The sequence below is a fragment of the Crinia signifera genome, chromosome 3, assembly GCF_055691185.1.
Source record: "Crinia signifera chromosome 3, ASM5569118v1, whole genome shotgun sequence".
Lineage (NCBI taxonomy): Eukaryota > Metazoa > Chordata > Amphibia > Anura > Myobatrachidae > Crinia > Crinia signifera.
The window spans coordinates 198,585,319-198,599,885 of record NC_139219.1 but is presented as its reverse complement, the minus strand read 5'-3'; positions in this window follow the sequence as shown (position 1 = coordinate 198,599,885).

Genomic DNA, 14,567 nt, shown 5'->3' with positions numbered 1-14,567 from the left:
TTTTCCTAGGAACATTGCAGTTACCATCCCCAGGCTCCAACGCCTCCAATGGGTAAAGGAAGATCCGGTCGTCCACTTTCTTTTTAGTGATGAATCTTTTATATTGTACAATTATTCATGTTTTTTTATTAAATTATTTTTGTGAAATTGACCCTGTGCACCCAGGGTCTCTTCTACCCATTTTTCACAAATTTTTCTCCGGTGTTGGGAACAACCGGAAGGACCCAGGCAGCCTATAGGGGGTCACAGCGAGACATTAGTTTAATCCATCACACATTAATATGCATATATCTCAGCCCTGTTCACCTAACAAATCTATCTTTCATGTCCTTTCTCAGCAAAGTCTCTACCTTTATATTTAAAGGTAACAACATAAAAAACATACAGTAAGCATTGTAATGACACATTTAATTATTACGGATACATCATAACATATATTGCAGGCATAGGTGTGTTGCTAAATTGAACTAAGCAGATAAACTTATGTATAATGCATTCTGAAGAGTTGCAAGTCTAAAAGGTAGTTCTGGGAAACAAAATGATGCTTACACAATACTTTTATAACAATGTGAATTACTCCCCAAAGACCTTGCAGGCCCTAGTACGGATAACTATCGCTTTAATAAATGGACAGGGACTTGTTTGCTACCTGTAATTATTTATATTTCAAAAATCGTGCTGAGCAGATAGTGTTGAATTAGTGACCAGCATAAGCTTAACAGTATCCCACATTTCTAGAAACATATTCATCTTGTTTTATCTTCCAAAGTTTGTTATTTCTTACATTTTGTAGCTTTTGTCACTTTGTTTGCACTATTGTATCCTCTAAATCAAGGTCTTCGCTAAGCTGATTTCCCATCTGAACTCTTCATGGCATGATAGAAGAATGAGTTTGCCTGGTCACTCATTATGCCATAAAGTTCTCCGTAATTGTATGGACTCCTATATGTATTATCAAATTCATCATTGCTTTACAGATTTGTACCATGCTCGCCTCCTATCAGATTTGTGTAGATATGGTAACTCATGTCAATGAATCCCCCTTCCAGGACTGATAAGTATCTCATCTTCAGTTGTTTACTGCTGCTCACTGAGTCCTAATTAATAGTACGGTTATAAAATAACAGAGGGCCTTAAACGTTGTGAGATAAAGGTCAAATTGTCATTTTGTTTGAACCTCACACCTGATGGACTTTAAATTATCTTGTCGTTGCAATTTAAACTGTGCTGTCATTGGGTCATGATTTTCTGATTTTTGGGGGGTAAAGAGCTGGGTCGGGGACCTGGAATTTAAGACCTGGGTTGAGCCTTTCACACCAAAGAAAAAGCCGGCATATTCAGAAAAGTTCCGGGTTGAAAAGTTTTAACCCGGTAATTTGCTTCTTGGTGTGATTGGGGTATAAGTCCTAGCAAAGGACTGTACATTTTTTTGGTGCTATTCTTTAATTCACAGTTTATAAAGAGGAGGGTAACAATGTGGGCCCCATAGAAAAATCTTGGAACCCCCCCCCCCCATTGTCACTACAATGCCCATGGGGGGGGGGACAGAAAAAAGAGTGAGAGAGTAAGAGACAGAGGGTGTCAGGGGGAGAGAAAGGGGGAGAGGGCTTGTAGGAGTGAGAGTGTCACGTCTGAGGGGTGATGTTGAACTGGAGCTGGAGTAAAATGGAAGCTTAGATTGCATATGGCATATAGTCTACTAGGGATAGTAGAGGAACCCCACAAATGAGTTGTGAAGTCTTTGAAGAACTGGGGCCAGGGAGTCTGTGGTGAGTATGGACTGGCTCTGGCTAATGCTGACCATCAATGGAGATTGATAGAGGTAGTCACTGCAGGTAAGTATGCTCTGGTGGTATCACTAGAACAGACAATGGAGAGGCTTGCCCTTGATGATAATGGCAACAGCAGATATCTGGCAATGGTGATAATATCGATGTTATCTCTCTGAACGGTGACTGGCCACTGAAGTGATAATGAAAATTGAGCAGAAACCTATTGCAGGTAGACTGGATAGTAGGTTTTTCAGATGATCAGATAGGAACAGGAAACACTGTAATGAAGGATGCAATATCCCAATCTGAACACTGGAGGAAGTCAGGCTGCAGCAGAGTGGAAAGCCGCAGGTGCTTGTGAATAGCAGAAGTACTCAAAAAGCTATTAATTGTGCTGCTCTAATGATAACATTGTACTGACTGATTTCTGGGTCCAGCCTTTGCCTCTTTATAGGCATACCATGCCGGTGATTGGCTGCAGTGGGATGATGGCAGAGATGGCAGGGATTGGCTTGAGAGAAGCATGTTGGTGGATCTAAGATGGTGGCGTCCATGCCGGCGACTAGTGTCCATGTGGAGAGGCCTGTACTGAAGCGAGGAGCCAGTGCCAGACGCCGCACTGACCAGGCCCACAGATGTGATCCAGCCACACCCACTGAGATGACATCGCGGGGGGCACTAGTTGTGCACACCCGGTGCAGGTCATGGACCGGAGTGCTGCAGGAATATTGAAGGTGACAGTCTGCGCAAGTCTGGTGAAGCATCTCCATGGTAGATAAGTATTTCTCAAACCTTGAGTCGTGAGAGAGAGATTGTCAGGAAGAGCGTGCCAGCATGAGAAAGGAGGGGAGCTTGCCAGTGAGAGACAGGGAAGGAGAGAGCATGTCAGCGAGAGACAGGGTGAGAGAGAGCGTGCCAGGGAGAGACCGGGGGAGAGAGTGTGCCCGCAAGAGACTGGGAGAGAAAGCGTGCCAACAACAGACGAGGAGAAAGAGCATGCACGTGAGAGACAGGGGAAGAGAGAGTGTGCCAGCTAGAGACAGGGAGAGAGCGTGGCAGTGAGAGACAGAGTGAGAGAGAATACCAGTGAGAGACAGGGGAGAGAGAGTGTGTCAGTGAGAGACAAGCTTAGTAAATCTGGCCCAGGGAGCATGCCAGTGAGAGACAGGGGGAGAGAGAGCATTAAGTTGACATAGGGAAGGTTGACAGTCAAAATCTTGACACAGGGTTTATCACTTTTATTGAGCCGTCACGTGCCGTCAGGTGGTATTTCATGCCCTACCATCAACTAGGGAGTGGTGGGAGAATTAAATAGTGTTCCAAGCATAGCAAGGCACCATGCCCGAAACATGGGGAGCACAGCGAGCCATGCGAGGGGATGAGATTCACTTTTTTAGTGTGCATGTCAACATTCATGAAAAAGTTAAAAACCCTGTGTCAATCTTTTGACGGTTGACCTTCCCCATGTCGACCTAATGGATGGTGTTGGCCTAATGACCCTGTCGACCTAACCCCATGTTGACCTTCAGTCATGTCGACCTTCATGCATGTCGACCTAGTTGCTGTCTATCCAATGATCCATACCCACTGTCAGAGATGGTGTCGGGGAGAGACAGGGCGAGAGAGAGAGAGACAACACAGGTAAAGAAATCGGTGGAAGATTATATAGGTGCCGCAGTAAACCTTTCAATCAGTCCCTCCCTACCCAGTGCAGGTGCTGCTATGTACATATTTATTACCTCCCCTATCCAGTACAGGTGCTGCTGTTTAACTTTTAATCACCCCCTCTCCTTTACCCACTACAGGTGCTGCTACATATTTATTACCAACCCAAATAGAACATGTTTATCAGAATAAATGAATAAGTTATATAAATCATCGTTTCGTCTATTCCAAAAAGAGAGGGTTGGGAGGTCAATTTTTTTTATATCTTTCATAGCAAATACCATTCCGTGTGTTCAAAGACTTCAATAATGTCAGATTGAGTAACACCACGCAAAGCTTCAATGTATGGGCCACATTTCTTTTAAAACATCTTGATCCTTTCTTCTATAGCTAAGACAGAATATCTATCAAAATACAAAGGATTGTAATAAAAGTCTGTGTACTTCTTCTATCCTAGGAGAGGAAACTGAAATCCAGTGGCGAAGAATCACTTCTTTGGCTGCAGTTACTAAAACGGTCAGAAAGGGGATCAAGTATTTCTGAGAGGAACTTAATTTCCAGTTATAAAAGTTATCATGTAATAAAGACAGTTGTAGGGATTCCCGGGATTGAGTCAGCCAATGAAAATACTAAGGACAAAAAGGAAAGAAATACAAAGAATGTCCATTCCCAGAGCAAAAACATTGGAACCTAAAAGTAGTAAGGACCAGTCCACCAAATTTCCGTTTGTACAAAAGTATAATAATGCTAGCCAACAGATAGCAAAAACAGCAAGAGACCTTTGGCCTATGGTCCAGAGGGATCCTGCTCTTAAATCTTTCTCACATAGGGCCTTATTCTAGTTCACTCTTTCTGACAAAAACCTTCTTAGATGGACAAAACCATGTGCACTGCAGGTGGGGTAGATGTTACTTGTGCAGAGAGAATTAGATTTGGGTTGGGTTTTACTTCAAAGTGAGATCTATATTGCAGTGTAAAAATAAAGCAGTCAGTATTTACCATGCACAGAAACAAAATAACTCACCCAAATCTAAATATATCCACATTTTACATCTGCCCCACCTGCAGTGCACATGGTTTTGTCCATCTAAGAAGGTTTTTGTCAGAAAGAGTGAACAAGAATAAGGACCATAGTTCCATCCTCCCTAGCTTCCAGAGACAGCGCAATGTTACAGAGCGTGTGACGTCAGCGATACTGGACAGCGGGAATCAGTGGCTGGCAATAAAGCAAGCATGGTGGCTGGCTGAAGGGCTGGGTGGTGGAAGGGAGACTTGTTTTGGCAGGAGGTCTGGCTCAGTGGGAGGAGGGCTCACAGCACTGTGCAGCATGACAATCAGCACAGCATAACCTCTTCTGTCCCCCTGTGCCACGTATGCTCACAGCCGATCGTCTGAGATCTTCTGTCCCCCTGCGCTGCATACAGACACTCTGCCGGGCAGTGTCTGAGGATGATCCGATTGCTCAGTCAGCGCTGCCCAGCACTAGCGCCCAGCCGAAATCCCAGGATTGAATTCCAGCTGATTTTGGCCTAAAATCCCGGGATTGGCCACCCTAGCCAGTTGGTCTAAGGACACTGTGATGTGGAATTGATATCTAATAAAATCCAATATTTAGTACTCAATCGTATAATTTAGTACACGACCAAAAATTGTGCGAGAAAGGTCCAGGGAAGTGTTTACATTTAGGACCTAGTCCAGTTTCCTCTAAAACAAAATGTTTTCTCTGAGATTGTGAGATGTAGGCTCTATGTAATGTTTTAATATGTTCTTCTATGTAACGTGTTGTGATGTGATTTTATCATTAAGATACACACATAGTATACATATTCTCTTAATAGGTCCTTCTTCCCGGAGACAGTACACAGCCAGACACAGAGCAATAACATTACTGACTGCACACTACTTTTCCGCTACTCCTTAATATAAGGACACACATACTGCTCACTTTCACTCCACTCATAAGTACTGTGGATATTTCAAATTGAGAGTACACGGAAATGAAAAGCCTAATCAAGGGGTACGGGAGAGAAAAAAGTTTGGGAACCACTGGTCTAGATGGTCTAGATGATCCCGGACCAGACAGACCGGGTTTCGGAATCACATATATCGTGGCCATGTTGAAATATATTATTTTCAGCTGTGAAACGGTCCAGTCCTGCAGCTTTCCCAGCTTTTAAGTTTGCAATTGCCTTTGAAACTTCTAATGTAGTAATAGGGGCTATTACGGAGGTAATACGGAGGTAAGAGGAGTAGAAGAAACTTGAGAAACAGGGGAATTATCCAAAAAAAGAGCGATGTCAGGCATGAGAGCCGACAGGGGGAGTATAAAGAAGTGTAAAATTGCTTTAGAACTGATGCAATTTGGGAAATAGAATTTGTATGAGTACCATCAGCCATCGAGAGTGAGCGTACTATCATGGGAAGCCTTTGTCTTTTTAGTAAATTGGTAAGCAAACACCGAGATCTATTGCTGAATTTATAAAATCTGTGGTCTCTGCAAAACCCTAAATTAGTTTCCAGTTTTGAAAGTAAGCCGTCAAATGTGTTTTGGCATCTATATATGCAGTTTTGAAAGGATCTGTAGCAGTCATCTGGTAATTTTAAAAAAATCTATAGACAAGGCATATTGAGATTGAAAAAATCTTGTGTAAGTTTTTTCTTTTATGCAGTGGTATAAGACAGGATGTCACCACGTAATACAAATTTAGAGGACTGGCAAAGCAATAAAGAATTGGTCTCCCCTGTCTCTACTGCATGTTATTTAATTGAAATACCTCCCAGGCTGTTTCTAATTTTTGTTTAATTTTAACGATTTGGCCAAATTAGCCAGAAATCTCAATGTACGGCACGGCTTCTTACAATATCTATTTTGAGTGTAAACCAAACCAGAGCATGATCCGACAAACAGATCGGCTCCATTTTGGCAGAGATCATTTTTGGCTTTAAATACTGTCAATTTTGAAAAAAGTGACTGAAAGAAATGTCTGGAGTAAAGGTTTGGGGCATTTACATTACATATAAGTTATTTACATCTACTCTAGCTATAACAATGTCAAATAGAACAAACCGGCCATTAAGCTCCGATACCATTGACAATATCTCAACATGTTGTTTCACAAGAGTCACAACCCCCCTAGCTTTGGAAGTAGAAGGCGCCGAAGCAAGGACCTTTCATTTATAAATGTTAAGCTTAAGAGTTTCTTCAGCAGTGAGGTGAGACTCCTGTAAAAGAAGCAAGTCAATTCAAAAATTTTCAGTATATATTAATCATTTTTAATATTTAGATGGGGAATTAATTCCTTCTACATTCCATGAAGCAAAATTTAAAGAAGACCTATAATTCTAGTAAACAAAATAAGATCATATAAGTACAAAGTAAGGAGATCACTTATGAAGCGAAAATTTCTAGTAGGCATTTTGAGTAGCATGGATACCTCCCAACTATTGATAAGGATAAATGGTGGAGAAGGGAGAGAACAAGCATGGGGAATAAGGGCAATCAACTAAAAATAACAATGATTAAACAACATGTATCAGTGTCAGCAATATTTGCAACGCTGGATCCAACATTTGGTCAGTAGACGTAGCAAAGTACCTAAACTAGGACAGATGACCAAGTTTTGTCACCATAATAAAACCATTTGTCACCGTAAAACCCCATAATAGTCCTATAGGCTGGTAATAGTGAATGGATGGGGGGGGGGGGGGTGGAGAGGAGAAGAACTTGTGGTCAGAGATTATAACCCAAATCATTTTATGATAGACCATTAACAAGCATGTACAGTGCAAAAATACCGGAAACTAAAGATCAGGACCAGTCAGTAAATTGACTTGCAAAAGTGGGTTAAAAAATTAACAAGCATAATAATCTTTCATTCTTGGCGGAAAACAGTAAAACAAGTACAAAACAAGCCAAGATAGTATATGGGGTAATAATAATAGTGGGTTCAACCCAGCCACATATAAATCAGGAAACAGGGCCATTTTCGGGGGCAGTACCTGAGCTTTCTTCTTCTTCCAAATAATTGTGTGGATCATTAACGGTACTAAAGTCAACATAGGGACGCAGACGGGCCGGGCAAAGGAGGGAAAATTTACTCCCTATTATAATTACATGGGCATACAGGAGATACAATTCTTTCATTGCAGTAATCTTGGAAGTTTGTGACCATCCCACTCTTGTGTCTGCAAAAGTATCTGTGACCAGAAGGATTCCTTGTGGAGATAGTTCAAACATTGGAATAAGACTACATGTGGGCATGAGTTGACAAGTGATCTCTGTGGGCCGACCCTGTGTGTTTGTTCTATGACCACATTAGCACAGGAACCAGCAATGTTCAGGATTTCTAGCAATCTTATTTTCAGAAAATCAAGTAAATCTTAACCTTTAATAGGTTCTGAATGTACTACCACTCACAGATTATTCCTATTTGTTTTTAAGATCGTCGATATTATTCCACATTTGCTCAGTGCCCTGTATTCTTGTATAAAATTGGGCTTGCTGAGAGTTAATGCTGGTCTTTTGCGCCAGTAACAGGGATTCCATGGTTTCCATAATTGCCACAATCATATCCCTATATGCAACAGGGGTAGGAGACAGCATGAACTTCATGGGAGATGTGGGTTTAGTGTGGCATGAATCCGACTCACCCCTGGTTCAGTGTCCCAGCGTGCAGAGGAGGATGCCGTGTCCAGGGCTTCAGGGGAGTTTGGCACCATCTTGGTGTCCAGCTGCTGCGGCCTGTGGCTCTGGCGCGGTTTCTTCTCCATCTCTAGAGGAGCAAAATGATGCTCTATACATCACCAGGTGCTTCATTGGGGGAATGATGTGGGCTGTGGCACTCGTGGAGTGCCACAGTGGACTTGTGTGAAGAGGTATGTGTGAAGAGGTATGTTGGCCGGGTTCAGTAAAGCTGCCCATGACTGCCACTTTACATCCTGGATGCGAAACCGGAAGTCTTCAAAGTTAATTTTGACTGTGCAACCTATTTGCAATTCAACCCATTGGTGTTGCACCCAGAATTCTATTGAACACCTACAAGGAATTGTGCACTCTATTATTGTTATTATTGTTTTATATTGTTATTCATATGTGTACACATTCTGTTTAATTTTATCTATGAGGATTTTTAATATTTTTATGTTTAGAATCAATTGTGACGATAGACCTGTATGTGTATCAATATTCAGTGAAACTCGTGCTGTTTAAACCCCCTTTTTCTTATATTGTTAGAAATGATCATTTAGTGTGTACCAGTGTGTGTAACCAGCTTAGACTTCTGCTCAGCTCCCAAGCTCGTTGCCAGCTTCAACACTAAAAATACACATCCTTATCAGAGCCTACTATCCCTCACAGTGGCACGACTAGATATTTGTAGGCCCCATAGCATGTTTGTAAGTGCCCATATGGGCCACACAATGGTGAAAACGTAATACAGTACATGTTACTTTGATAGGGAAAGTGGGACAATTTTAGCTATGGGGCCCCCATAGCATCTGTACCCCCTCAACCTATGGTAGTTTGATCTCTCTTCCTAATTCTTTCCAGCTCCTTTTCTCTGTCCTCCAGTTTTTATGTTTTATTGAAAGTACTATATTATCACTAAAATTATGCAATTTTACTGTTATTGACTGAAACTTGGCTGGAAATTGCACTTTTACTGAACAAATGTAATCAGTAAAAGGAAGTAAATAAATACTCTGTTTGTACATTCTTACATTATTTTCTATTTATGTAATTGTCTGTTTTTACACGAGTCATCTCTTAAGAGAGGAAACTAGCAAATATATTGTACTGAAGTTGCTCAGAAAAAGTCATACAATTCAATTTAAAGGTCGCTAAATCTTATACAGTAGTGTACTTTTTAAATGTTGCAATCAATTACACAGGAGGATGTATCAGCACAGAACAATTGCAAGCACTGTACATGAAGGTAATAGAGATAATAGATCATTGTAACAAACCAAAGTGATTTTTTTTTCTAAAGTTTCTGGTCAGCTAAAACATTTTATGCTACAAAGTGTTTGGTCTACAGAGAAGTTGAAGAATTACTTATGTCATGTTTTAAACATTCTCTTTGTTTAATATAATTGTGTTTATGTATTTGGGTGCATTTCAGTCTAGATTTTTACTTGAGTGGCTGTGTATGCTATTTCTGCTATACTTACAGACACTGCTGCTTCTTCTTCTCTGATACTTCTGCCAGATGTAACTGCTACCTGAACAAAGGCGTAACTGTGGAAGGCAATGGCGGCACTTCTCCTCCCCAGCAAGTTTGATTCAGTTCACTGAAAGTCATTGATAACGCTTCTGTGGCTGACTCCCCCTCCTAGCAGGAATATACGATGTGTCCACGTACATCTTGGTTTTACTGCACCATGTATGGCACAATATGGCACACCTTTGACAAAGTCACGATTTTTCTAAAAATGTGCTTCTCTAATCTATTACTTTATACAAGTTCTACTGCTTCAGAGATTTTTTAGACTCTATCTACTTGCTACATTTGGAAAAACAGCTAAGCTGTGTTTTACATGTGAAAAATTGAGAAAAAAAGCCAAGATGTATGTGGACACATCTGTAGATATCACACTCTCTTTATTTTAAACCTAACATAAAGATAAGATAAGATAACAATTTATTGGCATTGCAAGCAATATAAAAAAATTGACCAGCAACGAAATTACAATCCAGAACACAGAAGGAAAACACTTAACAATCAAGATTAAAATCAGTAATTGCCATAGGGAAAAAGCTATTTCTCATACGTGTAGTTCTAATCTTGGGGAACCTTAGCCGTTTCTTTGATGGTAAATAACATACATAAATACATACATACACACATTCACATTTATATATTTATATTAGGTGCTGTGTGTGTGGGGGGGGCAATATTTATCTTGCCCCTGGGCAACTGGGACGAACTTACGCCACTGCACCTGAACACTTCCTTCACTATCTTGGATAGACTGCTCAAATGGTGCAGCGAATTGAATGTTACGCACTAGAGTAAGACCCATGAAGCCATAAAGGACTGAATAAAGGTGCAATCCTCTTTACCTATTGGAAGTGATTGGTATACGATAAGGCATACCTTCAACCTGATTTTCACAGGACAGTCATGTTTTTTTGTGACTGTCCCGCTGTCACCTCAGCTGTGAATAGACGCTGTTCTCCTTTCAGAGAGGCCACGCCCCTGCACTTCCTATTTTACTAATATTGGGAGGTATAATTAAGACACTCAGATATTTGGTCGCTGACCCTGGCAAAAAAAGATTTGTAGTTATTCTGCCGCAAGTCAAAGATGTTTGGAATAGTTGCTTTGTGTGATTGGATTTATTTATATTCATACTATTCAACAACAAGTAATGTTTGATTTGGCGCATTCTTCCTAAATGATGTTCACAACATCAACAATTATAAATTACAGGATTTTATTTTTACATTAAAAAGAAGCAAAAACAGAAGAAATGGAGCAATACTTACATGGAACGCGTCTTCATATCCTGGGTACACACAATATTGTTAAATGTGATAAAGTATCTCACCATATATAGGTACTGCGGTAGGCTATACTTTGTGGAGCCTTTGTAGGCTTGTTCTGGTCTGATCCCAGGATGTGCTCTGGTCTCACCGATTCTTAAAAAAACAAACCTGGACCCTTTATAACCCAGTAGGCTTGTTCTGGTCTGATCCCAGGATGTGCTCTGGTCTCACCGATTCTTAAAAAAACAAACCTGGACCCTTTATAACCCACGAGCTACCACCCTATCTCTCTTCTCCCATTTGCCACTAAACTACTTGAATGGCTGGTTTACAGGCATCTCACCAGCTACAGTACCTCTCTGTCCACTCCATCCTCGATCCCCTTCAATCTGGCTTTCGCCCACTCTACTCCACGGAGACCGCCCTGGTGAAAGTCACCAATGAACTGCTTTGAGCCAAATCCAGGGGCAACTTCTCTCTCCTTATCCTTCTGTACCTCTCTGCTGCCTTTGACACTGTGGATCACCCTCTCCTCCTTTACACACTCCAAAACATTGGCACTGTCCAGTGTTTTATTAAACATGAAATTACAAAACATACATAGTGCAGACTGGCATCTTACCATAAAAGGGGAACTTGAGCCTGCAGGATGTTAATGGAGGCAGGGCAACAATCCGGATGTGCTCCCCACCAGGCTCCAATTGCATGCACTGTCCCAAAATACAACAGATATCAGTCACCGCCTGACGCATTTCAAGCCCTTCTGGCTCTTCCTCAAAGGCACTGTGACTGATCCTGCTGAAGAATCCATATTTATACTAAAAGTAACCACTGCCGGTTACCGGTTGCCATCCATGACGTCCCATCATAGCAGTAACCAATAGTTTCACCAGCAACCTTTCAGCCTACCTCGATCACCATCTACAGCCTTTGGTAACCCAACCCGTTCTTATTTGAAGGATACCACTGAAGCAATTATAAAGCTGAAAGAAATCCAATGGGAAGAAAACATCGTTATGGTGGCAGTAGACATCACTTCCTTGTATACAGTAATAAAACAGAACGGTATCTCAGCCGCTCAGTGGCATTTGGAAAAAAGTGATTACCCCAAAGAGAAATTCTCCTTCCTGCTTGAGAGTATATTGTTTATATTGAGTAACAATAATTTCTACTTTAAAGGGGAATATTACCTGCAGTGGACCGGTACTGCCATGGGGGCCATGTTTGCCCCCAGCTATGCCAACCTCTTCCTGGTGAAATGGGAGCAGGATAAAATATGGCATAATAATCCCTGGGTTGCGAACCTCGTCACATGGCACTGATATATAGATGATGTCCTCTTTTTTTGGAAGAGTACTGCAGAAGATCTCAACGCCTTCTGTTCTTGGCTGAACACGAACAAAATGAATCTCAGTTTCTCCTTTCAAATTAGAAAAAATGAAATACATTTTCTCAATCTGACAGTCTACATGAAAGATTAACCATTACACACTAAGACTTACCATAAACCTATGGACACAAACAGTTACATCCAAAGAGATAGCAAACACTTGAAAAGATGGCTCGATGGGGTACCGAAAAGTTAGTTCCTTAGAGTCAGGATAAACTGTTCAGATAATCAGGTCTGTAAGAGGCAGATGGACAACATGACTTAAAATTTCAAAGCGAGGGTACAACAGTCAGGAAATGGAAGAAATTGCCACAGAGGTCCTTGGGATAGAAAGAGAAACTCTTTTGACCATGAAAAGGGATAAGGAAACAAAAACAACCAATGAATATGCGTTCCTTACCACCAATGGATCACAATATAGGAAATTAGAATCTCTCTTTAGAAAACACTGCCATCTGCTCCAAAAACATTCCATCCTAACCAACTTTTTACCACAGCAAACCCTTTTCATGTATAAAAAAGCCATTAAATTGCAGAAAAATACTAGTAAAACGTGCACTAGAGAACACTTCAACATAACGGATCAAACAAAAAGGTTTTTTCTATTGTGGGTCTTGCATCATATGCCAATATATGGAAAAAGTGAACTAAAATGGCGCAGAACAACTTATGGTCATGAAGAACAAGTTGCGCTTCTGCCAACCAGTCCCTGTACAGATGCCAACCAAAATCGGAAGTGGAAATGACACACTTCCGGTCACGTAGACAAAGACACTTTTGAAGATATGCCATTTGGAGATTGAGAAACTGGCACTCCTATTTTGTGGTGGATGGGGACATGCAGGAGGGGCACATAGAAGAAGCCCTACAGATTTTAAATACAATTTGGAGTCTTTTTTCGGTAGCGGAAGTCCCACGTGACTTACTTTTAGTATAAATATGGATTCTTCCACAGGATCAGTCACAGTGCCTTTTAGGAAGGGCTCGAAATGCATCAGGCAGTGACTGATTTATGCTGTATTTCGGGACAGTGCATGCATTTGCACTGGTGGGAAGCACATCCGGATTGTTGCCCTGCCTCCATTAACATCTTGCAGGCTCCAGTTCCTATTTTAGTGTAAGATGCCAGTCCACACTATGTATGTTTTGTCATTCCATGTTAATAAAACACCACCTTTTTATCTCAGCTCCTGTCTTTTTTTTCAAACAGAGCCTGGAAGATGAGCAGATTGGTTAGTGCTTCCATACTTCAGGGGCACCATAATGTGGTTATGTTGGAGGGGGCCAGATATAATTTCAATATAGCAACTATAAATAGCTGAATGTCACCCCCTCACCTGCCTCACTGCCTAACTGATATGTCTATATAAATATATATCTATATAGATATTTTTCTATCTATCTAGGAAATAGAGGGGGTGCTGCAAGGGAAGATAGAAGGGTGAAGGGCGAGCTTAAGGGTGAGAGAGGGAACATATGAAGTGTGAGGTGAGAAATGAGCAGTGCTGATCCCAGAGGTCAGGGAGGGAGGAGGGGGAGCAGCTCAATAGATTATTATCTCCATCTTGACACTGTCCACGGAAAGTCTAGATGGTGGCTACACTATTCTAGGTGACCCACTACATATATTAGCACCTTTCAAATATGGGGGGGCAAGACCCCTTAAATTTGCAATATTCGACACACACACACACACACATATATATATATATATATATTTTATATATGATAGTGATATAGCGAGAAAGAGCTAAAGCAATTTAGAGCTATAGAAATAGACACTTACAGGGTATGCATGGAACCACTGACCACAACTTTTACACTTGATAAACAAGCAACATAATCAAATTGATAGAAATGTTTTACAGGTAGCTCTAGAAAATCCAGGAGCAGGCTGGGCCATGGTGGAAGAGATCATTAAACTCTTTGGGGTCTATTTACTAAGCCTTGAAGTGGATGGAGGTGCAGATGCAGTACTAGCCAATCAGCTCCTAACTTCTACATCACAGACTGAAAAATTGTGGTTAGGGGCTGGCTGGTACTTTTATCTTTGTCCACTTTATCTCCATCAAAGGCTTATAAAATAGACCCCAAAGCACCAACCAACAGCACCTGTAATGTTTAATTCTTAGTCTGTAACATGGCATTCATTAGCTATATGAAACATACATATATTGGTACAGATATAAGATCATAATAAATTAATACCTTATATATCTTGGGGTAACAAGAAACAAGAACATTGAGTTTGTTT